This window comes from Helianthus annuus, chromosome 13 (assembly GCF_002127325.2).
Source record: "Helianthus annuus cultivar XRQ/B chromosome 13, HanXRQr2.0-SUNRISE, whole genome shotgun sequence".
Lineage (NCBI taxonomy): Eukaryota > Viridiplantae > Streptophyta > Magnoliopsida > Asterales > Asteraceae > Helianthus > Helianthus annuus.
Window position 1 is genome coordinate 147,342,519 of NC_035445.2, and position 24,762 is coordinate 147,367,280.

Consider the following 24,762-nt stretch of genomic DNA (forward strand, 5'->3'; position numbering starts at 1 on the left):
TGAGTTGTTCGTGTTAGGGTGCACCGAAATACCCAGATGTGGTATGTGTTCTGTAGTTTAGTTTTTTTTCTTTAAAGAAGTTTGTATCTTTAATTTGAAGTTGATTATTTTGTTTATCTTGCAAGTATCATCTGGAATGAACAAGCTGGATAACCAGTCGATCTCTACAAAATTTCATCAAGGTATTGTTCGAGCCCTAGCTTTTTTATTCTGCGAAATGTTTGTTTGTTTACTACTGGATAACCAGATGTGGTATGTGTTCTGTAGTTTAGGTTTTTTTTTCTTTAAAAAATTTTGTATATTTAATTTGAAGTTGATTATTGTGTTTAAATTGCTTCTGTTTTCTGTTCGCCTTTAAACCCACTTTGAGGATTCAAATCAGGTATAATTTTAAATGAATCACTTGTGTTCATCCTTTTTAATTAGCTGGTATTGTGTTTAAGTTGTACCGAATGAATCTAAGATGTCAAGATGTACCGAATGAATTAGAGGCTTAAGTGATTGTAAATGACAAATGACTGTTTAATAACTGTTTATATAATAGAATATTACGATTTTAACCTTTTGTGCATGAAATGGCATTTACAGGGAGCTCCTCATCCTCTTCAAGTGCTCATGGATAAAGAAAATCAGCTGGTATTGTGTTTAAGTTGCTTCTGTTTTCTGTTCGCCTTTAAACCCACTTTGAGGATTCAAATCAGGTATAATTTTAAATGAATCACCTGTGTTCATCCTTTTTTAATTAGATTCTGTTGTTGAGTTATTATTGTTAGTTGACCTTTTACTAATGATATTGAGGCTGGTGAAGTAATAGGAAGGAATGTTAATCGACTTCGAAAGCATCCGTCAAATGAAGACCAAGGGGGATGTATTTCAGCGCCGCTGATCGTGGAGAAATGATGTCAGTGGTTTATAACTGGCCTTCTGATTAGGTCTGTTAGTTTTAAATAATGTTATAATAACCTTTAATCGTTTTCTATATATTATTTATATTTCATACTAATTAATACATCCTGTTTGATAGGTTGATATGATTGTTGTCACTGATGGAAGCCGAATAATGGGTCTTGGCGATCTTGGAGTTCAGGGGATCGGTATTGCAATAGGAAAGTTGGATTTATACGTCGTTGCGGCTGGCCCCAATAAAGGAGATACAAACCATTGCGAGATCTGTGGCCGGAGCCTTGATGCTTTTCGCTTTTGTTCACTTGGTTGCAAGGTATAAACCCACTTCCGCTTTTGCACATTCTCAATCGGTTCGGCTATTTGATTAAGTAATTAGTGCCAACCCCGGATTTTTCCATAGATGTCAGATATTTCCGATTATTTTCGGTGTTGGGTTCTCTATCACTAAATATTTTTAAATTTCACTAGAAAATACATGATAAAAGTTTAATATGCTTTCATTTGCTCTCTATAGGCTTTATTTTTTATGGTGGAGGTTGTTTCAAATTACTGATTTGCGGTTGTTATATGGTTAGCTTGGTGGCATGAAGCGTGGTTCAGTCAGCAACAACATTATCTCTAGCGTAGGTGTAATTGACAGATCTGTGGCGTGATGGTGGAGCTGTTGAGGTTTTGGTTCAGATGCGCGACTCATGCTTGATTTCAGGAAAACTAGGGTTTCGTAAGTTGAGATTCCGGCGATCTAGGGCTTAAACAAGCTTTCTCCAGCAATGCCCAGATCTGTGGCGTGATGGTGGAGCTGTTTTGTACTCTTCTTGTAGATAGATCACACTGAAGCTACAGCTAAAAAAATTAACAGAAGTATATCACCAAAGAATCAATAAACTAACAGAAAAACCAGTGCCAACATATCACGAATAAGAAAACTAACTTAAGTATTATACAATATATCACGAGACGACTAATAAACTAATGGTAAACGAGTATCCTATTGTAAATCGTCACTCCCGCCGCATCGCGCGGGTAAATGACTAGTATATTATATACTATCATTTTGTAATATTTGTGGGCTTAGCAAGTTGTACCATGTGCATTTAGGGTTGTACCATTTTTGAAGCTTTTGTTTTTTTATTGGTGTAAGTGGGCTAGGGGTGTGCACGGTTCTGTTCGGTTCGGTTTTTAAGCAAAATCAAAACCGAAACCAAAATGTCGATTTTCGATTTTTCAAAACCGTTCGGTTTTGGTTTTTACACCGGTTCGGTTCGTTTTTTCGGTTTTTGAAACAAAAGTAAGTAAGATTCAAAAATATAAAAAAATATAATTCAAAATTTAAGAATCTTTCTTATATGGTTACATTATATACTATCATTTTGTAACATTTGTGGGCTTAGCAAGTTGTACCATGTGCATTTAGGGTTGTACCAGTTTTGAAGCTTTTGTTGTTTTATTGGTGTGAGTGGGCTAGGGGTGTGCACGGTTCTGTTCGGTTCGGTTTTTAAGCAAAATCAAAACCGAAACCAAAATGTCGATTTTCGGTTTTTCAAAACCGTTCGGTTTCGGTTTTTACACCGGTTCGGTTCGGTTTTTCGGTTTTTGAAACAAAAGTAAGTAAGATTCAAAAATAAAAAAAAAAATATAATTCAAAATTTAAGAATCTTTCTTATATGGTTACATTTAAGTTATTATACTTAATCTTTTTAACTAATAATGTTCACGTAAACCTAACCTTCTAATTTATGTTTCTTCAAAGTTTTTATTAGGACTTTTACTTTTATAATACTTTGAAGATTATTTAATTTTTACATTAAATTTGTTATTTGTTATGCGCATAATAAATCATCTCAATTATAAATAAACATTTTAATGTTTTTTTTATTATAAGTACTTAATATTCAAGAATAAAATTAATAATTTCTAATAGCATTGGTTAAACACTTAACCTGAAACATAAAAATATATGTTTTTTTCGGTTCGGTTCGGTTTTTTTCGGTTATTGAAAATGGTTACCCGAAAACCGAACCAAAATTTTCGGTTATTAAAAATCCAAAAACCGAACCATCGGTTATTGTTTCGGTTCGGTTTTGTCAGTTATTTCTGTTACGGTTTGGTTATTTCGGTTTTCTGCTCACCCCTAAAGTAGGCGGTGGGTACACGTCTGACCCCCCACATCCCATACAGAGATGCCACTCTCCCAGACACTTCAATACTCTCAGATGTTTTGCTTACTTACCCAAATCAATCGTTGGTTCTACCTCGGCAACAATGGAAGTTAAGGGTCGTTCAAGACCAGATCGGAGATGGTGGTTCTCTCCCTCGATTGCACAACCAGTAGCATATGGGTTAGTCTCTAATTTTTTGGTTTTGATGTAGTGGTTTCGTCTTTAAAGATGCTTTTTATCAACGTTCTTGCGATTTGGTTTGATTTCGTCTACGCCATTGTCTTCGATTGCTGATTCAGTTGTTGGTCGTATGTGTGAATTCTGTTTGCTATCTATTTCTGCGTTGTTATTGTTTGGTGCCTGATTTTTCCATTGTTTGTGTTGATATTTTGTTGGACTTTTTGAATTATTTTCAGTTTTTTATATTCTGGTTGTTTGCTGAAGTGAAGTAGTCGAGTCCCGAGTTGTGGGTTTTTTAGATTGAATGATGTGTGGTGATGGCACCATTTTTCTGTGTGGTTGCTCGCTCCTTAAGCGGGCCCTTAAAACTAAGACCCGAGAGTTGAGTCACACGTAGGACGAAATCATTCAACCTTGATCGTACTAAGCGGAATGTAACAAACAATTGACTTCTACCTTATGTGAAACCGAACACCGAGCATTCTTCTATTGTTCTTGCTTATTAGGCCGAGCCACAACGCGGCGGGGGGTTAACCTAGTTTGCATCAATTTACAAAGAACAATTAAGTATCCTACATAAGTATTTCAGTGAATCCACCTTTATCTGCTTGCATCAATCAGAAAATTTGATTTCAAACATTTGTTTTCCAAAGCAATTAGCTCTTCGCCTCTAGTTCAAAGAACTTGATTCCCTGCAAGCAAAGTAACAATGTTTTGTCATTAGTTTGTAACGTGAACCCGAATATATTATCAAAGTCAACAAATTTGGAAAACTACTTGACTGTATTTTGCCAGATCAAGAGTATCTCCTTTTAGATCCAACAATGCCTAAAACCACGTTAATTACTTTCTTAACTCCCTTGAAATAACCATGAAGTAGAGTGCTTGCTTTAGTGATATCTCCAACAGCCTGAAAATTTTTATATAAGAAAATAATTATAACCCAATTATATACAAATGCGGTTGTTTCATATTTCAAAGATAAAAGATTGAGGTGAAAAAATACGGGTTTAAACATCCCAAACATTTTGACTCGTTCTAATAAAAGAAATCAGACCGTTGCAAAATATTTCACTGAATGCCCATGCGTTGCCACGGGTAATTATGCTTTTTCTTTCACGCACTTTACATGAAGAGTTTCTCGTAATTTATTTTTAATATTAATTTGCTAAGACATACAGTTTACAAAAAACAATAAAGTTTAAACCAAATAATTGACAAAAAGACAATATAAGAGATGGTAGATGGCATCCTTATTACTTATATCCAATTTTTTTAACAACAATATTCCATTCATCACCAATATATACAATGGTTTTCTAGCAAGTAGCTCTACAACCACAGACATCATTACACACCCCTTACTCCAAAGTTGAGTAATGAACATCTACTAATTGTACAATTTGAAAGTTAAAAAACTTGCCAGGCTTGCCACTCGGCCCACTCCAATTGTTGTTTTGCCCGATTCTTGTCCCAAATGTGTGTTGCTGCCTAGCCTAGATTTCCCAATTTGTACTGCACAGGTCATCTTTGGAGTTTCTTGGCTAGTGACTTGAACTACTCTCTTGGTGACATCCAACAAGATCATTCAAAGTTGGCTAAAAAAAAAGAATCAAACTAAACCTTACAGAAAGAGTTGCAACTTGTATACACACGTGTTGTTCTTTTATTTATTTACAACATAATTTAACACAAAAAGGTAGACGGAGTTATTGAATGGGACTGAAACACATCGTCTTTTTTTTTGAAAAAAAAAATAAATAAAAAGGTGTATAAAACAATATATTTGATCAAACTTTAGGGCCATAACAACAATTTAACTCTTTCAGGAGATCTTTCAGTTCATGCCTCTAAAGACTCCACCACACCTCTAAGAGGTCTCTCTTCCTCCTTCATATGTCCATATCTTTTTTTAGCTTCATCAACCTACGAATTTGCATTCCTTAACAACTCCATATCTGTTGCAACACGCGCCTCTTTCAGTTGGTCACCCATATCTGCAACACGCACCTCACTTGTTTCTTTTAGCCTTTTTTTTCAAGATTTCTAGCTGTTGTAGGGTCTTTCCTAGATAAACATGCACTTTCCTTTAATTCCATATTGGGATTCGAATTATATTACAGAATAGAAACGTGAGTATAATCTATGGGAAACAACAGTCTCAAATCCAAATATGGTCTTCAGTTTAGTATTTAAAAGAATAGTCAAATACCTGGAAGCGTTTTATAGGATGGAGTGTGGTATGTGGATTACCAACATTAGGTAACAAAAAAGGAGACCACTAACACGGTGTCTGTCCTCTGATTCCTTCCACATCAGATCAGATCACTCTCGTTTTTTCAATTCACAAATGACTCCAACCAAGATGCAAACCCTATTCTCCTCCTGCTAACATCAAAACTGGTGTAGTCAATGACACATGTGATGATCCTTTTGACATCGCCACTGCTAAAAAGGCGCCCAGTCATACACTCAGGCAGTAGAGGGTAATTTCAATTCTTCATGCATGTGATTATGTCTTTTTACACACACATATAGAACCCGTCTCTTGCGACAACTATAGATGAAGTGAAATAGGAAAAGTTACCTTTAGCTTCAACATCTTGACTGCTTTGTTGCAATCAGATCGTGTGTCTACAAAGTAGAGTTCCTGCAGGATGGTAAAATTTGCAAATTAAGTTTTGCTATTCAAAAATGGGTAGCGGCGCAGCTTGTTGCCCGTTTACCTTCTATCTCGATGTAATTTCAAATATTATAGTTTGATTAAAAGAATTTCAAAATGAGAGCTTTTAAAAAAAACAGCTTCTATGAAACCTTTACAAAACTAATGATGCTAAGTAAATATGCAATGTCATATAACAGCAGACTGGACCATATTAAAATAATCTTAAATTCTAAAGTGAGAGACGGCTATGTGGATTACCGTAGTCACCCGACATAACTATAAGTGGATAAATTGTGAAAGTTGGACGAGGACTATAACCATAAGCATTAACAATGTAGATACTAAAATAAAAAGGACATCCAAAAATAAGATCAAACATACTGAGTAGTTATTAAATTATAGATAGGAACAGAACCATGGTATAGTAACAAGTATCAGATGGCAGAGAAAGATATAAGTGGATAATACCCCGGATTCCTAGGACAACGCCAAATACCCTTACTCTTTTCACTTGGACTAATCTCATTGCATCTCATTTTACTTATATTGATGTTGGTCATTATCAGAGTAGTACCTCGAACACCTGGCATGTCTGGCCATGTAATCATCGAGACAACATGCAACAAGATTTGTCACACCATTTATGACAAATAGTCCAAAGCTGTCTGACCATTGTAAATACTTCTCCTCGTACAGGAGAAAGCATTCAATTGTTTCCATTACCCGAGAGCAAATGGAGTTTGTAGCTATAAGGAAATATGTTTCCCAAAAGTGAACCTGTTTAAGGTATCCTCACAAGTACTCGTCTCACAATTTCGCCAAGATGCATGCCCAATATCGTCTTTTCAAATAACGGTTTCTATTATCAATAATGGGGCAAGGGTAAGTTAGTCATTTTGGATTAGACGTTTTTTAGAAGAAATTATTTATAGTGAATGCAAAACAAAACAAACCAAAATGAGATTATTGCAGACTTTAGGAGGCAGAAAGAGCAACGATAGCTGAACTTACTTGTTCTCCAGGGTTTATACTCTCTGAGTCCAATGCTTCATCGTATTCGGTCATAGAAAGCCCTTTTGAGAATGCTCCCCACTCGGTATTTATAAGCTGAGAACAATCCACCATTTAATAACTTAAGAAGTGCAGCACATCAATAGCTGCCATAGTTATTACACCTTCCAAAACTGAACCATTTTCGGGGATATCGTTGCATTTGAGATGATTTTGACTCGCTTTTACTGGGTTTTTTTGTCTCCAGGTCCGTTTGCAGCATCATATATCGGTATGTTTGAACAGGCGGTTTTAATTAATACACTGGAATTTTAAGAAGTGCCATTATTGTTTCGAACAACTTTCACAAAAGTATAGTTTTGTCTACAAATGAGAACACAAACACAAACACAAACAGAACTGTTGGTCCGGCGATGCAACCAGCTGCGCAGTGGTGCACACCAGTATTGTAACAGCACGCCGGAACCAATGAATGTAGTTATGATATTTGCACTAACAATCCCTAAAATCCAGAAAAAAGAAAACAGAAACTCCTTACAACCGTGACATTTAACTTTGACTAAAAAAGTCAACATAGAGGATAAAAATGTACTGGTTCTTTTATGACATGACAACTCTTATCATCAAAGAACTTCGACGGAGCGAATCCTCCGGCGAGCTTGAGCGCTTGTTCGTGCTTCCTGGCATCACACCCAAATAAGACGGTTAGAACCAAAATCTAAATCAATTTAAATTTAACATACTAAAAAAGATCATTCAATAAAAAATTATCAATGGCACATTATAAAAATCGAGATGGGGATAAAACCCGGTGCATGCAGCAAGAGGTGGAACCAGCACCATAGGCAGTGGCGTCATTAAGGCAACTCGTCAAATACTTGGTACGCATCTGACTTATCTAACATGATTATCACTTTTCAACTTAACAAAACCCTTCAAAATTCACATGGAGCGCTACACTAATATACAATAGTTCATAAATGGGGATAATTTTCAACCGATAATCATTTATCTAAACTTCAAGAATTCATATTCAAGCCAAATAATTAAGAATTTATTTTCTTTAACATTATCAAGAAGGAGGCGTTTCTCAACACGTCTAATCATCAGATCAAAGATTATAGCAACAAAAATCAAGAACCTAGATTACATAATCATCATTTCGAAAGTTAGGTTTCAAAATACATACCTTGATTTCTTTTCAGACCATAGCCTCCTTTCAGGTTCTAACTCACACAACAGCAGCGTGGGATTTGATGTTGAGTGAAATTGTGATTAATGATATAGCAATGATGTCATGATTGCCTCCCACTCTTTCAGTTTCGGAAGAAACAAAGAGACGCATGTTTTCATGAAATGTGGATTTAGTTTTTGAACCTTTAAACCCTAATTTAATGTGAGACGCTTCAATGGCAACAGCAATGGCGTCATTAAACCGAAACCGAAGGAAATGCATAAATTACCATCATGCCCCAACAATAATTACACATGTGTCAAAATCCCTAAAATACCCCTAAAGTGTCTTAAATTTTTGAAGAATTGGCAAGTTTACCCCCTCTAAAACAGCTTGTACTCTCTTGTACGTAATGCTATAAAAATTTATACGTATGTAAAATGACCAAAAGGGTAGAAAACCCAGTTTCTTTAATATAGTAGTATAGATAGATATAGATCGAAATATCTTAAAACCTATAATATAATTAGTTGGTAATTGTTGATGGACCATATTACCCGTATTAACTAATTGGGTTTCCCCTTGGGTGTATATAAGGAGATTACTAGAGAGGGATTAGGGTTAGACATTTATAACATCACACCAAAAATTTGACCTCCTCTCTCTCCATTACTACAAGTTCTTCAACCCTAAAGAACTTGGTACTACCATCAATAACTTACATCCTAAAGGGGAACCAGATTAAGCTGACTATCATGTCGAACACAATGGTTGCGTTTCTGACTGGATTCTCCGTTGGCCTGTTTGCTGTATCATATATTATTTACATGTTTTCCATTATGTTTATACAAAACTGATCAACATGTGGTATCAGAGCGTATGTTTCTCATATCAGTTCTGTTAATTTTCCCTTAATCTGGAATTAAAACTGGAAAACTAATGTTTTGATGAAAACCGAATTTTAAACTTATGATTCATGGTTTTTCTGCCGTAAAATCTGGAAATGAATGATTGCTAATCGGATTAAACTTTATTAAAATTCCGAATTATTATTAAAAGTCGAAATCTACACACAAAATTACTATAAGGTTTCGATTCCAGATGAAAAATCATAAAATTCTTCGTTGATGTTCTTCATGTTCATTATAAATACTTGAAGAATTCTTAATATTTAGGATGAATCGATTAAAGAGATTATGTTTTTCCTAATTTTGATTATATTCTATCCATAATTTTTCAAAATAAATGATATGTTATATTAGTTAAAAGATTTCGAAATAAAAGATAATATTATCAAAACATAATTTTAGAAAACTGAATAATCTATAACTTTTCGAAATCATCCAGATCTTATCACAATTAACTGCCAATAATAGCAGATTTCGAATCTTGGAGAACAAGTTTCGGATAAATCCAAAACCTTATTTGAGATCACAGTTTCGGATAAATCCGAAATCTTATTTGAGATCACAGTTTCGGATAAATCCGAAATCATTCGAAATTACAATTTTCGGATAAATCTAAAATATTATTTGAAATCACAATTTCGGAAAGATTCTAAATTTCATCTGAAATCTTATTCGAAATCACAATTTTGGAATAATATGAAATTTCATTCGAAATCTTATTCGAAATCACAGTTTCGGAATAATTCGAAATCTAATTCGAAATCATAAATTTTTTTGAAAACTAAATTTTATCCGAAATCTAATCGGAAATCTAATATGTTCTCGAAATGTCAAGATTTTTGAAATCTCATTATTTATGGGTTGTTATTGTGAACTAAATTTTAACTCAGGGCTCTGCCCCGAACCCCGTGCGGGGGCACGCTGTTCCCCTGCAAATAAGTGGTGGGTTGTTATTAAATAAATGGTTTTGTAAAACACTTAATTAATTAGAATCAGATAACTTTTGTCTAAACCAAATAGCTTAACTTGAATGAGCTTCTGATGTTTCACTTATGCCCAAAGATGATTTGATACATTTATTTATTGTTCAAGTATTATAAAAGCTATGTTAATTATGCATTACAAACGTGAATGTCTTATTTCTGGCCAAAACCAATTTAATTCATTCATGTCTAGCATACTTAATAAGTGCATAACTAAGGTATTGTCTTATTTCTGGCCAAAACTGATTTGTCACAATTACTTTGCACACATACTTAAATGATTCCACTTCTGCCCAAAGGTGATTTGTCTTCGTTTAAGTAGAATTTTTCAAATTAGTCTATTATTTTGATGTTAGTAATAAACATATCACAACTTCTTCAAATAACGATCATCACATTAATGTCACTGAAGTCACAACGTGACACTTGTTGCTAGTGTTAATACTAGAACCCTAGATCTCTTTTGTCTCCTTTCGTTATCAAAGATGCAGACAACGAGAACACTAGTGGCATCTCAAAGTTGGTCCTTGTTTTTTACCCTCTTGGTCACTCGCCGCAACATCATAAACGCGTTTCTCCTCCTTGCAATATCAAACATCCCTAGCTAGTGCCTGCACCAACATATAACATATCCTAAACATTACATATGTGTAAAACAAATGAATAAAATAAACACAATATATTGGATGAATCTATAAACACCGGTATATCCAGTAGATCAGTTACAATACCAGGTTTCACAATGTATGTATGCAAAGTAAAAAAAAAACATAAAGTAAAAATAAGTAAACACTATTATTGTATTAAATTATTCAAACTTAACAAGTTCTTGTAATCATGTGATATAGATAGAGCTAAAAGAGGAAAAAGCAATGAAAAAAAAGGGAGATGTGATGTATTGTATATAGATGGTTATCTTTGTTTAGATGAAATAAAAAGATCGGGTCGAATCATGCGCTACTACACATATATATTTCCATTTCCTACCCATATGCCTAGCCACGTTCCAACCTTTAAGTCCCTTTGATTCACGTGCTTGTTTTAGCAAAAAAATTCTTTAGGCGAAGGATCGATTTAAGTACAAGCATATTGTTGTTCAACCACCCATTTGCCTTAAGTGTGTTCTAGCTCATCCTTGCAAGTATTGTTTGTCACCGAGAGGAGAGTCATTGTGAGGGGTGTGTTATGCGGGGTTTAAGAAAAGTTAGTAAAATTAGGACATTTGTTTGCTTGATTTATGTTGGTCGCTTGAGGAGTTACAAGTTGTTTTTGATGAGTTGCTTGGGGGCAAGCAACGGTTAATTGTGGGGATGTGACGGGTGGTCCATAGGGCGACCCTTAAGTGCTATAAATGGTATTTTAATCCTACATTTAGTCGAGTAATTGTCTAGAATTAGATGACTACGTTTGCTTGTGTTTCAGGTACATTCGAAGCTTAAAAGTGTGGAAATGAAGCTTCGAAATAGGCGCGGCTAGATTGGAGATTGAAAGATGGAACATAAATGAAGAAAATAATTTATTGGAACTGGAGAATTAAGAAGACAACATGCTAGAGGATGAAATTACGAGAACGTAGGCGAAAACGGTGAAGAAAACGAAGTTGAAACGAAAAAGTTATGCTGAAAACAAAATTTCATGCTGAAGCCTACCGTAGCTTACGGTAGAGGGCGTAGCTTACGGCAGACTCTGACAAAAATTGATGTCGTAAGACAGTTTAAACCCACCGTAGGCCATTTTATGCCACCGTAATCTACGGTGGCCACCGTTGTAACATCCGTCAAAAACGGATACCCAAAAAAAAAAAATCCGACCTGTTTTAAAATTCGGATCCTAAACCTTGAACCTCAAACATTTTCGCTAATTAATGTACCGTTAAAATATTTTTTTTACTTTTTAATTTTCAATATAATTATTCATTGATTTGGTTAATTAATTAATTTACATAGTTAGTTTCGTTAGATTTTAATGAGTTTAAGGTTATATAACATAACCAAGTTAATCTGTCTAGTTGTTTGGCACTTTAAAAGTTGAGGGACCTTAAGTGGTAATTTGAAACTCAAAATCCTTCTTATCATTATCCTTATTATCAGTATTATTATTATTATTATTACTAAAACTATTATTATTAGTAAATTCAGTAAATATCATTATCCTTATTATCAGTATTATTATTAGTATCATCAATATTATTATAATTATTCTATATGGTAAGTTTTAAGACGTTATTATTATTTGCTTTTGTGACAATATCACCACTAATAATAATACCATTTAATATTCCCATTTGTATCATTAGTTATTAATTTAAACCAGTATTATTGATATTATTATTAAAACCACTAACCCTATTATAAATATCTAAATATTCATCTTAGAAAAGGAAATACAAATCATGGTTGACTTAATTCCAAAAGACAAATCACAAATAATTTGTAACGTTTTTCCTCATTTAGGTTAATCACTCGAAAACTCTTGGGTAATCTCTACGCTTTATTCTCTTTCCAAGAAACGCAACGCAATCAAAGGTGAGTATACTCGATCCCATTTTCGTTTTAAACACATTTGGGTGCAACATGTATTCCATATTCAAATTACACAACACTTGAGTCTTGTTTTTAATCACACTCTATCCGCATTTAAACATGAAACAATTTGATGCTTGTTAATCTCTTATGCTATGCAAGTTGAACGTGTTAATCTCAATGCCCTTGAGTCTTGGGGTATTGTGATGTTGAACGATATTTGAATGATATTTGAACGATGTTGAACGATATTTGAACGATGTTGAATAGTATTTGAACGATGTTGAACGATATTGAACGATGTTGAATGGCAAAGTAGTAACTTGTATCATTGTATTCATGTTGGATATGAGCACATTTAAACACTTTATTCTACTATATTATGTATCAAACTTGTATACTCGCCAACATATTTTTGTTGATGTTATTTTAATACATGTTGCAGATTGTTAGACGAAGTGATCAAGAAAACAAGCTAGGATGAACCTAGAAACCCATTTCAGCAATTAAACAATGCTTGAATTTATGTTTACTATTTGAAACAATGTATCACTCTTTAGTTTTAATAAAATGGTTTAATCTATATTGTCACAATTAGTGTTATGTTGTTTTGAGCAATTTGTACGTCTCATCCCGATGTTTCCGCCATCGGTTGGGGTGTGACAGATTGGTATCAGAGCCATAACTATAGGGAATTAGGTTGGATTGCCTTACTTTTGCCTAGTCTATAGTAGGAGTACTCTGATACCAGATTGGTATCAGAGCCATAACTATAGGGAATTAGGAATATCTTGCCTAGCCTATAGTTTAAGAGCTTATTCACTATGTGATGCTTAAAACAACTTCCTTTCTATCTTCTTTGCTCCCCTCTATTCTCTTGGACTCTTAATATACATGCATTTCCTAAGGCTAACACAATACACACTTGGAGGCTTTGAAGACACTCTTACAACACAATCGAAAAGACTCATCAAGATAGGGGTGATTCCCACACTTGGTGATGATTTTCACTCAGCTATACTTTGATTTTTGCACGAAATCTACCCTCAAGTTAGGAGTGATATCCAAACCTTGATGGGAGTTTTCCATTTCATATTCCAGTGGACCCTTATCTTAGGATAAGTACCAACCACATTAGGGTACGATGTTATCAAGTTAGAGGTGAAACTCGCATCTTGTTTAACTAGTCCCACTCCTCGATTTTCAATCTCGCCAAAGTTTCGATTTTCCCAATTGATTAAGGACGTGTAGTAACTGGAAGGACAAATATCGTTAATCGCTTCTCGATGAGAGTATTTGTCTATTAGGCCAAAGCACGTTTCCTTAATTCGAAAAGGACTTCGATTTACTTTGGAATAGTCATATGTTACGTTCCGTGACAATCCATGTTTTACGTTAAATCTCTTTTATGCTATGTCAATTTTCATGTGTTTTACATTTGTATGTTATATCATTTCAATTTAATACATGCATACTAATATGTTATACTGGATTCGTGATTATTGGGTTATTCTTATGTGATGAACTTGTCTTTTAACCCACATCTTAACATGTATAGCACTATGCGTAGTGCTATAGGAGAAGCGCCCGCCCGTATTCTAGTGGTCATGTTAAGTCTTTTAATTGCGGTACACGATGGGTTGACCTGTTTATCACATGCCAGTGATGCGTTAATCTGGTTAACTAAGTATGTCATGTGAATTGTTCTACATTTTTATGCTAATACTCATATTTCCCAAAAAAAAAAAAATGGAAGCTTATCATCAAGATAGGAGTGATTTCCTTACCTTATGATTAGCTCCGCTCACTTTTCAACTTCACCAATGAGCTAGGGGTGATTTCCTTACCTCGGATGTAGTTACCAACTCTTCTTCGATTTTCATGAAACTTTATATTTAAATGTTACTTTTATTTCATGCTTGGAGGCACGTTACACACTATCCTCGCAATCAAAAACAAATAATAACATTCTCTCGCGAACAAACTAAATTTACGATGTTTTCTTTATCTATGTTACAGTACGTGAAATCTATAATTATACTATGTGAAACTAGTTGAACCTTTTATATGCTATGTGAAGGTAATTGAACCTTTTGTATCCAACGTGAAACTATATGCTATGTGAAACTAGAAGTCTTCCTCTAAGATTTCGAGGACGAAATCTCCTAAAGTACGGGAGACTGTAACATCCATAAAAAACGGATACCCAAAAAAAAAATCCGACCTGTTTTAAAATTCGGTTCCTAAACCTTGAACCTCAAACATTTTCGCTAATTAATGTACCGTTAAAAGATTTTTTTTTACTTTTTAATTTTCAATATAATTATTCATTGATTTGGTTAATTAATTAATTTACATAGTTAGTTTCGTTAGATTTTAATGAGTTTAAGGTTATATAACATAACCAAGTTATCTGTCTAGTTGTTTGGCACTTTAAAAGTTGAGGGACCTTAAGTGGTAATTTGAAACTCAAAATCCTTCTTATCATTATCCTTATTATCAGTATTATTATTATTATTATTATTATTATTATTATTATTATTATTATTATTATTATTACTAAAACTATTATTATTAGTAAATTCAGTAAATATCATTATCCTTATTATCAGTATTATTATTAGTATCATCAATATTATTATAATTATTCTATATGGTAAGTTTTAAGACGTTATTATTATTTGCTTTTGTGACAATATCACCACTAATAATAATACCATTTAATATTCCCATTTGTATCATTAGTTATTAATTTAAACCAGTATTATTGATATTATTATTAAAACCACTAACCCTATTATAAATATCTAAAAATTCATCTTAGAAAAGGAAATACAAATCATGGTTGACTTAATTCCAAAAGACAAATCACAAATAATTTGTAACGTTTTTCCTCATTTAGGTTAATCACTCGAAAACTCTTGGGTAATCTCTACGCTTTATTCTCTTTTCAAGAAACGCAACGCAATCAAAGGTGAGTATACTCGATCCCATTTTCGTTTTAAACACATTTGGGTGCAACATGTATTCCATATTCAAATTACACAACACTTGAGTCTTGTTTTTAATCACACTCTATCCGCATTTAAACATGAAACAATTTGATGCTTGTTAATCTCTTATGCTATGCAAGTTGAACGTGTTAATCTCAATGCCATTGAGTCTTGGGGTATTGTGATGTTGAACGATATTTGAACGATATTTGAACGATATTTGAACGATGTTGAACGATATTTGAACGATGTTGAACGGTATTTGAACGATGTTGAACGATATTGAACGATGTTGAATGGCAAAGTAGTAACTTGTATCATTGTATTCATGTTGGATATGAACACATTTAAACACTTTATTCTACTATATTATGTATCAAACTTGTATACTCGCCAACATATTTTTGTTGATGTTATTTTAATACATGTTGCAGATTGTTAGACGAAGTGATCAAGAAAACAAGCTAGGATGAACCTAGAAACCCATTTCAGCAATTAAACAATGCTTGAACTTATGTTTACTATTTGAAACAATGTATCACTCTTTAGTTTTAATAAAATGGTTTAATCTATATTGTCACAATTAGTGTTATGTTGTTTTGAGCAATTTGTACGTCTCATCCCGATGTTTCCGCCATCGGTTGGGGTGTGACAACCGTAGCTTACGGTGGAGCCTGCGAAAAAAGTGTAACTCCCCACTTTTATGATGTTTTATGGTGTCTTTTCACATGCGATCATTGTTAACGGTTTTAGACAATTCTTGGGGGCGAAATTGGGTGTTCTTCTTGGCTAGAGACAATTTCTAAACATTTGGTTGGTGTTTTCGATTCACATGAACATTGATCTTTGTTTGATGATGATGTACCAAGTCATGAGTGGCTAAACTTATGGTGATCATCCTAGGTTGAAGGTTTGTTTAAGACATTTGTGTTCTTGTTCGTATTTCTAGAATAATAGACTTTCAATGCTTGTTTGTTTATTATGGTGTGTTGATGTTTGTTTGTAAATTGTTAATTTGTGTTCCGATCATAGTCTAAACCATACGTTCTTCGTGTCGTTGGCAATCGAGATATCATGGGAGGGATTAGGGTTGGATATTGATTAATTGGTCATCGGGTAACAACCACGCATTATTGTAATCCGAGTACTTAGTTCCCTTTTATCACAAACAAGTAACTACACACGGGCCATGTCTATGTGGTTCTTTCTAGCTGAATTTGAACATGAATGTTAATTGAAACCGAAAACCTAGGATGATCATTTGTTCCTAAACTGTTTACAAAACCAATTGTTGATTTGTAATTTAATTAGTTAATCTTAGTTCTTAAAATCAAACAACCAAAATTCTGAATTTACTTTATTACAATATTAGTTAATTTTAGTCAATTTAGATAAACCCTAAGCAGTCAATAGCGGTGCTATAGCAATGCTATAGCGGTTAGCGGACCTCAGGGTGTGTAGCAGTCCAAATAGCGGTGGCCTATACTGGTTTCGCTATTAGCGGCGCTAAATACCGCTATAGCGGTGCTATTGCGGTGGCCTATAGCGGTTATAGAAGTAACGGTGTTTAATTGTGTTAATTCTTAAATTAAATACTTCAAAGTTACTATTAGTATTTGATTTGTGACAGGTTTTGATAAGAGTAAATTACAAAGTCCGTCCTTTATGTATGTCATTTATTACAAAGTATGTCCTTATCTTTAATAAGCTCAGAAAACATACTTAATGTTTGAAAAACCATTCAGGTTATGTCCTTTACCCTAAACCTAGTTTGTTTTCCCAGTTAAGTCAGGTCACGTGAGAAGCACATGAGGGCATTAATGTCATTCTACCTATCAATTACTGTGCCCTGTTATAAAAACCCTAAACCTCATCTTCTCCATCTTTCAATCACCTACACATACCTAACCCTAATCCCCAATTAGTCCCCTAATCCCTAAAACCACAAACACACCAAAACAATATCAATCAACAAACCATCAATCAAGCAACAATCCAACCAAGACAAGTATATGCAAATTACTGACGTCCCTCTGATCAACCAAGTAGGTGCCGGCCGGCTGCCGGTGAACCTACACCCACACTCACAAAACAACCACCCAGCCCCCTCCCTTCTAACCGGCGACCAGAGCAGGTCTCCGACGTCCCTCCGATCTTTACGTTTCCGACAACACAACACCCCCCTCTCTTCGAGCAGCAAGATGGACCACCACCACCACTGTCGGGTGGTGGTGAGCGGCGGATAGATCAGAAAAAAGTGATGTGGAGGAGAGAGAGAGGGGCTGTTCGGATGCCTGCAACGAACCGGCGGAGGTTCTCGGTGACCGGTTTCGGCGATGAAAGCCTAAACCCTAGGTTTTGGATCTGGTTGTAGCCATGGCTTGGAAGCCATGAAAGCCTAAACCCTAGGTTTTGGCGATCAGAAATTCGTTGTTAGAAGCTAATGTAGTTGTAAAGTAATGTAATGAACAGAGAGAGATATGGAGAAAGCGTGAATTGTAGGAGTTTGAATGAAAGAAAGATGTGGAGAGATTTGAATTGAATTGAATGTTGAAAATGGAGATGAATGCATCAATGACGGGGGATGAAGGTGGGCTAGTATGAGAGAGAGAGGGTGTATCTGATGCATGATGCAGGGCACAATAATTGATAGGTAGAATGACATTAATGCCCTCATGTGCTTCTCACGTGACCTGACTTAACTTGGAAAACAAACTAGGTTTAGGGTAAAGGACATAACCTGAATGGTTTTTCAAACATTAAGTATGTTTTCTGAGCTTATTAAAGATAAAGGACATACTTTGTAATAAATGACATACATAAAGGACGAACTTTGTAATTTACTCTTTTGATAATGGAATGATATTACTATCAATTTTGATAATACTATTAATATTTTTCAAAGATATATTTATATATATATAAAAATACATAAATTATGCATGGTATAAAAATTACCGCTATACCACCGCTATAACCTATATATCATATAGCGGACCTTGACCGCTATTCGATTTTGGACCGCTTTAACTGCATAGGGTAAACATTTTAGATAGCACATATTCCACAAACTCCCTGTGTACTTACCGCTAACTATTAGTAGTAATTCGATTAAATTTGATTGAGACTTCGACCTCACGTCAGTTTAGGACCTATTGAACCATATCTTTCAAAAATTAAAGAAGATATCAAGTATTTGGAAAAGTCTCGTGGTCGTCTATTGAAGTTTGGTGAAATGGCAATAATGTTTGGCATAACACTCGTTGGTCTTTATGTACCAATGTCAAAACTAGGTGGAACTCTACGCATCGCACGCTTGAATTTGATATTTACTACGAACAACATTTTCAACTTCATGCGCTGAGAGTCCCCCACAACTTATGAGTGGACTTGAGGTGAAGAAGTTTGCAAGCTACTTTAAGTTTTTTTAAAGCTACTAATTGTTTTTAGGCACATCATATCCCAACTTCAAACTTGTTTCTCACTAAAATTTTAAAGTGAAAATCATTAAGCAACGCTTTTATATTAGATGATGCTTTCTTGTCGGGCATGAGTAAATCAATGTATGAAAAGTTTGAAAAGTATCCGGGGAAATTGGGGTACTAATGTCGAATGCATCTCTTTTAAATCCCCGTTTAAGTTGATGTCGGTTAAATGGGCTTCTGAGAGGTTGTATGTAGCGAAAGAACGTAATAGCTCGATTGTAGATGTGAAAAGTAAGTTAAAAACTCTAATTCAAAAGTATTGTAACGTGTTTATGGCATCTAAGACTACCATGAGTAGCTCAATAACATCAACATGTTCTAATAATCCAACTACCACTTGAAGATGATTTTTAAGCTTGCCACAAATCTAGACTCGTTTCTACTGAACAAAAAATACTGAACTTGAGTTTATTTGGATGGGCCTAACCATACTTTGATGTGTTGAAATGATGAAGTCAAGTGTCAACATTGTAGCAAGTTTCGCATTTTAAGTAAGATGGATAAAGACATTTTTGGCATTCTGATCACAAGTTTAGCTTCCAAATCAGCCTTTAGTGTCGAGGGCCGTGTATTAGATGACTATCAAACCTCTCTTTCAAAGGATATAGAGGAACTTTTTGTGGTAGTGATTGTTTCAGAGTCGTCACCGTTAGTGCCCAGGCTTGATAAATCCGGTGCTACATGGCTATTCAAAACGGTGCCGCGAAGCCGTGAAGCAGATGCTTGCGAGCAATAATCTGCATAGTTGGCCAAAGGTTATTGCCTTGGTCGAATGTTGGCAGGATCACAATATTAGGGCATTGTGATGAGAGATGTCCAATGTTACACCTATTGCATGCCCTATAAGTCGTATTCTGATAAGATGCCCAATTGAATTGACTACTGTTACCCCTTGAGTATCGACTATTGGAGCCAAGACCACAACAATTGTCTGAGCGACGGCCACACCCACCTCGATTCTGAGAATAAGAGTGAAAAAGCATGTGATTGTAGATTGAATATTTGTAGTCGAAGTGGTTTTGGAATTCTCGTTGTGCATGAGAGACCATTGTGAGAATTGTGAGGTTTTCTCGGTTGTGGAGAAGAAGCTCTCGCACAGAGAGAGAGAGAGAGAGTATAAGTAACCTAGAGTCTATTTCATATTCTATAACTGTCTAATACTGTGTGTGCTAGCGGGTTTGTTTATGGTATGATATTAAATAGTCATACACGGTTTGTTGTGTGGGATGATGCACGTGCAATCTTGGTTTTAAAAAGCGCGCCTAAGGCGCGCTGAGGCGTGAGGTGCAACTTCTGGGACTTTTTCGCTCAGCGCCTTGTGCAATTACAAGAAGCGCCTTGTGTAATTACAAGAAGCGCCCCAAAGGCACAGTTTTTTATGTTTTTTGGGGGGCTTTTTGGCCTGAGGCGCGCCTCATGTATCAGTGGCGGAACTAACCCCTTAATTTAGGGGTATCCTGAATTTTTTTTTACCGTGCAATTATACAATAATAAAAAAAATCGCTAATAAATAAAGTAAAAAAATACCTAATTAATTTAGTCTTAAATCTTAACAAATATTGTCATAAACCCTAACAAATTGCCGCCTTTCATTTCTATCACCAATTGGGCCTTCTATAGATTTTATTATCGTTAATTTGGACTTTTTTTTATCAATCGGCTTAGTTATTCTACAAGTTTTCGGGTTGTAAAATCTGTTTGGGCTTATAAAAAAATGTGATTTTAGTAATATGAAGTATCCTATTTTTTGTTAGGGGTATCCTCGTATATTTTTAAGGGTATCCTTTGTATAAAACCGGAAAAAAAAACACTCCGAATACAGGGTTGAGCCGTAGCCCATGCTACGACTCCCATAACTATAGTTCCGCGCCTGTCATGTATCTGAGGCGTTTTTCTGCAGAAAAAGGTTGTACCTTGGGTTTTTGACTTGTACATGTAAGTAAAATGGTATAAAAGCCTTATTTATAGCTAGATTTTGGTTAAAAAAAGCTAAAAACCTATGGGATATATAAAAAAATTATATAAACACCTTGCGCTTTGCGCCTCGCGCCTCAATTTTAGACCTCGTCTCTTTTTTGCGCCTATCGCTTTTTAAAACCAAGCGTGCAATGAGGAAGAAAGTGCAAGAGAATAGGGTGTCAACAGAAACCTAATAGTGGCGTATTTAATCTCACCCTTAACTAATAATTGAAAACTAAAAATAGAAAGCAGCAACGCCAAGTGTCAAAAATACATGGATCTAAAGAAGAAACTGTTTATGATTCTTAACACAATTGAATCCAGTCAATATAGAAACAACTGAAGATGAAACAAACACAATAATCTCTCACAACCTTACCAGCAAATCACCAATACGATGATCTGCACTCTCTAAAACGGATCTAAGTTATGAACACTCGATCTCAACACAAGGTCTACACCAAACCCTAAGAGAGAAGAAACACAAAAGAGAGATCAATGAACTGAGAAAAAAATATTGGTGTTATGAATGAATGAATCTCTTTGATAACTCTGATCTGAGAGTTATAAACTCTTCTCCATCATGTCCAGCGTATGCCTCCAGCCCAATCATGTCCAGCAGCCCAATTGTCTTTTACTTGTCCAGCCCATCAATGACCAATATTGGTTATGAACATGATATAAAAGAAACAAAAAATGTAAGTTACAAAAATATTAAACTGGGAATAATAAGAGTTATATACATATTTTAACACCAAGACAAGAAACACATCTTAAACTTATATGTAAACATCAAAGACGAATAGTGAAGGTTAACGTATGACGCATTGTTCAAGTGTTCTTCAAGATATTAAAAATAATCAGAATCTGTAGTATCATTTTGTGATGATTCAAGCAACTGTTATGAACTACAAAAATAAATTGGGATGAATTACAGAACCTGGCTTCTTGTTCAATGAGGTAACATATCTCAGTCCAAACGTCTGCTAACAGGTCACCTTGGAACCGATAAACCCACCTCTAGTTCAAACAAAAAGAACCCGATATCAGATACTGATACAACCGTCTATGCGGTACCAAACATTGTAAGATGTCACACGCATATAAAGAAGAATCTTTGTGTATCTAATACTTGTGAAAGTGAATAAAATAATTAAAAAAAAAAACATTATATTTGATCCCAGTGGAGTTCGGTCTTATTAGACCATGTGTAGTGGTAAATTAATATAATGCCCCCATCATGGGGCGTTTTGCGACACGTGTCATCCCAGTCAGCATGGGGCATTATAGCATAAAGTGGTGTAGTGAGAATAATACCTAATAATGTCCCTCCCAATCTTAAAAAGGATTAAAAAAAAAGAATCTTACACTTGTAATGCCCCCATTGGCCAGTCAAACTCCACATTCTCATCCAATTTGTATGTTGAGCGTTTTAAAAATAACGCCGGGAACAATTTTTTTCAAAAATTTTTAAAAATAACGCCCCATGTAATGGGGGTGGCGGCGTTTTGGGGCGTTATTTTGCAATTTTTTTTAAAAATCACGCCCCACTACGGGTGGTCTTAGCATGATAAAGCAATCCCCGCCTCACGTTCCATCAGATTCATCTGGGGAAAACGAGAATCACATGTTACTGTAATACTCTACTCTGATCTATATGCATTACAAATTCTTCACACCATTGATGAAAGCTTTTTTAAAATAACGAGGATCCTAGTGTCAAAAAGATCAGACTTAAACAAACAAACGACAATTCAAGATTAAAAAATTGGGTTTGCAAAACACTAAATGCAGCATATTTATATATATTCTCCGAGTAAGGTTCCTTGCTATTAGCATGATGACCTGATCCAACCTCAACAAACAGCAAAACGTATCACGAATTCATGATCCATCAAATGCATCTGGGAAAAGGAGAATTCTTGTTACTATATACTCTAATTTCAGCTAAATGCAGCACATAGATGTGTTTGTTGCATCACATAAGAAATCTTGTGGTTCAGCACATTTCATGGTAAGACAAGCATTTTCCCCAATTTTGTATTTTGTTTATATAATCTATAAGCAGAATGACTTGCGCATAATCGGTATAGCTTTTAGTTTAAGACGAATCACGATTTGTATACAGTTGCTTTGACACTACAACTAACTAAAAGCACTTGTGAGGCATTCACGATCCATTATCCATCAGGTAAACAGCCACTAAAATATAATGAAGTTGAATGCATAGATAGGAAAACGGACTCAATCTTCTCAAACCAGTGAAGAAGACCCACGACCCACCCATTCAGTGCCGTTGAAAGAGCTAAGTCTGCAATCCATGAAGGTCTTGAAGGTGCATGCTCGAGGCTGAGCAGGTTGACCTGTCGCGTAGAATAGGTTCAGTAAGGCTAAGAGTGACAGAGGGACATAAGAGTAAGATCTAGACATCCTAAGATGGTTCAAAAAGGTAGGTTTACCTCCTGGTTGGGCTGCTAAAGCCGCTCCGCAAACCGAGCATTAATCAGGGCCATCAACTGGTCCTGAGTCAAGTTGATACCACCACCACGTCTTCCGCCGCGTCCACTCATGATCTTCACATCCAGAAAACACAAGTGAGAACGATGATGTAGGGGTGTGAAAAGAATGGCAGAGGAGAGTTTTGGCCAAAGCACATAGGGTACCAAGTAAGCAGTTGAGTGTTAAAGAGAGCGCATTAAGGCTAATAGATACCTTGCTACTAAAACCCTAGGAACTACCACACCATCTAAAGTGTTGAGCCTTGCACGTGGAGCGAAATGTCGTTGTGGATCGCTGAGTACTGTACAGGTTATAGTTTGGTTTTTCAAAAATATTTTCCCTTTTTAAAACCGAGTTCACTATAACCAATGGCTCTGATACCAATCTGTCACACCCTCAAATTCCACGTGCGGGGTATTACCGCAAGGCGTGTGACTGACTAGGATCATGCCACCAATCATATTGAACAATAAGTAAAAGTAAATAAAATCCATCACAATCAATACGATTAGTGTTTACGAAAACAAACGTCCAAAACCAAGTTTAAGTATCAGCGGAAGCATAAAGTTTAAAACCCAATTAATACTCAACTTCATAATGTTTAATTGGAACCCAACAATGGTTCCCTGCCACAATGACTCATCCTCCATGCAAGCTCCAGCAAAGTACCTAACGAGCTGCAACGCATGTGGTAGCGTGTCAACATAAAGTTAGCGAGTTTACAGTTGTTTAGTGTTGTTCCAAAAACGTAAGTTTGTTAAATTACTATGTTTTTATAAAACATGTCATGGGGAGCTACCCCATTGTTTTAAGCTACTAAACCCGTGCCATACCGAAACTAATTGTGGTTATGTTTACTGCCCCGCGTCAATGTCTATCATCATTGACTAGTGCCTGGGCATACTAGTTCACTCCCGTCCTCTGCGGCACAGTGTGAGGCTTGTTAGACCTAATAGCGCTACTAACTAATATCCCGTTCGCCATTGGCCCGATGATTAATCGGTATAAAATGTGTAGGGACTTTCAGATAGAGTTCCGTCTAGTCCGCTTAAGACATGCAGTATAAATAGTAAATTAACAGTCCGTCCCACACAAGGAGACAAAGTTACCCTATAACATCCCGAAAATATAATACTTTATATTGATATTATAAAGTATAAAATAAACAAATATAAGCTAGCTAGGACTAAATAACCTAGTTAGTCATAAGTCTAGTTATAACAAGAAACTTGGTTGATAACATGGAAAAATCTAACTTAATAATTGATGGGGGGGGGGGGGCAAAGTTGTCAAGTTTGAAACTTGAATTACTAAAACA

General features: G+C 35.3%; 1 long non-coding RNA gene across 6 annotated transcripts; it reads right to left on the bottom strand.

Moving 5' to 3' along the window:
* Nucleotides 1-4,869: 4,869 nt before the first annotated feature.
* LOC110899659 lies at nucleotides 4,870-8,345 on the bottom strand. 6 transcript variants are annotated; one of them, XR_002570418.2, is made up of 6 exons: nucleotides 8,111-8,345; nucleotides 7,514-7,601; nucleotides 6,922-7,423; nucleotides 5,833-6,769; nucleotides 5,458-5,630; nucleotides 4,870-5,312 (listed from the first exon to the last, which is right to left on the bottom strand). It is a non-coding gene; the product is annotated as an uncharacterized LOC110899659 (long non-coding RNA). The 6 variants fall into 6 exon arrangements; XR_002570414.2 differs by having other exon boundaries at nucleotides 5,458-5,690; nucleotides 5,833-5,895; nucleotides 6,485-6,769; nucleotides 6,922-7,601; XR_002570411.2 differs by having other exon boundaries at nucleotides 5,833-5,895; nucleotides 6,485-6,769; nucleotides 6,922-7,601; nucleotides 8,111-8,344.
* Between the last annotated feature and the right edge of the window lie 16,417 nt (nucleotides 8,346-24,762).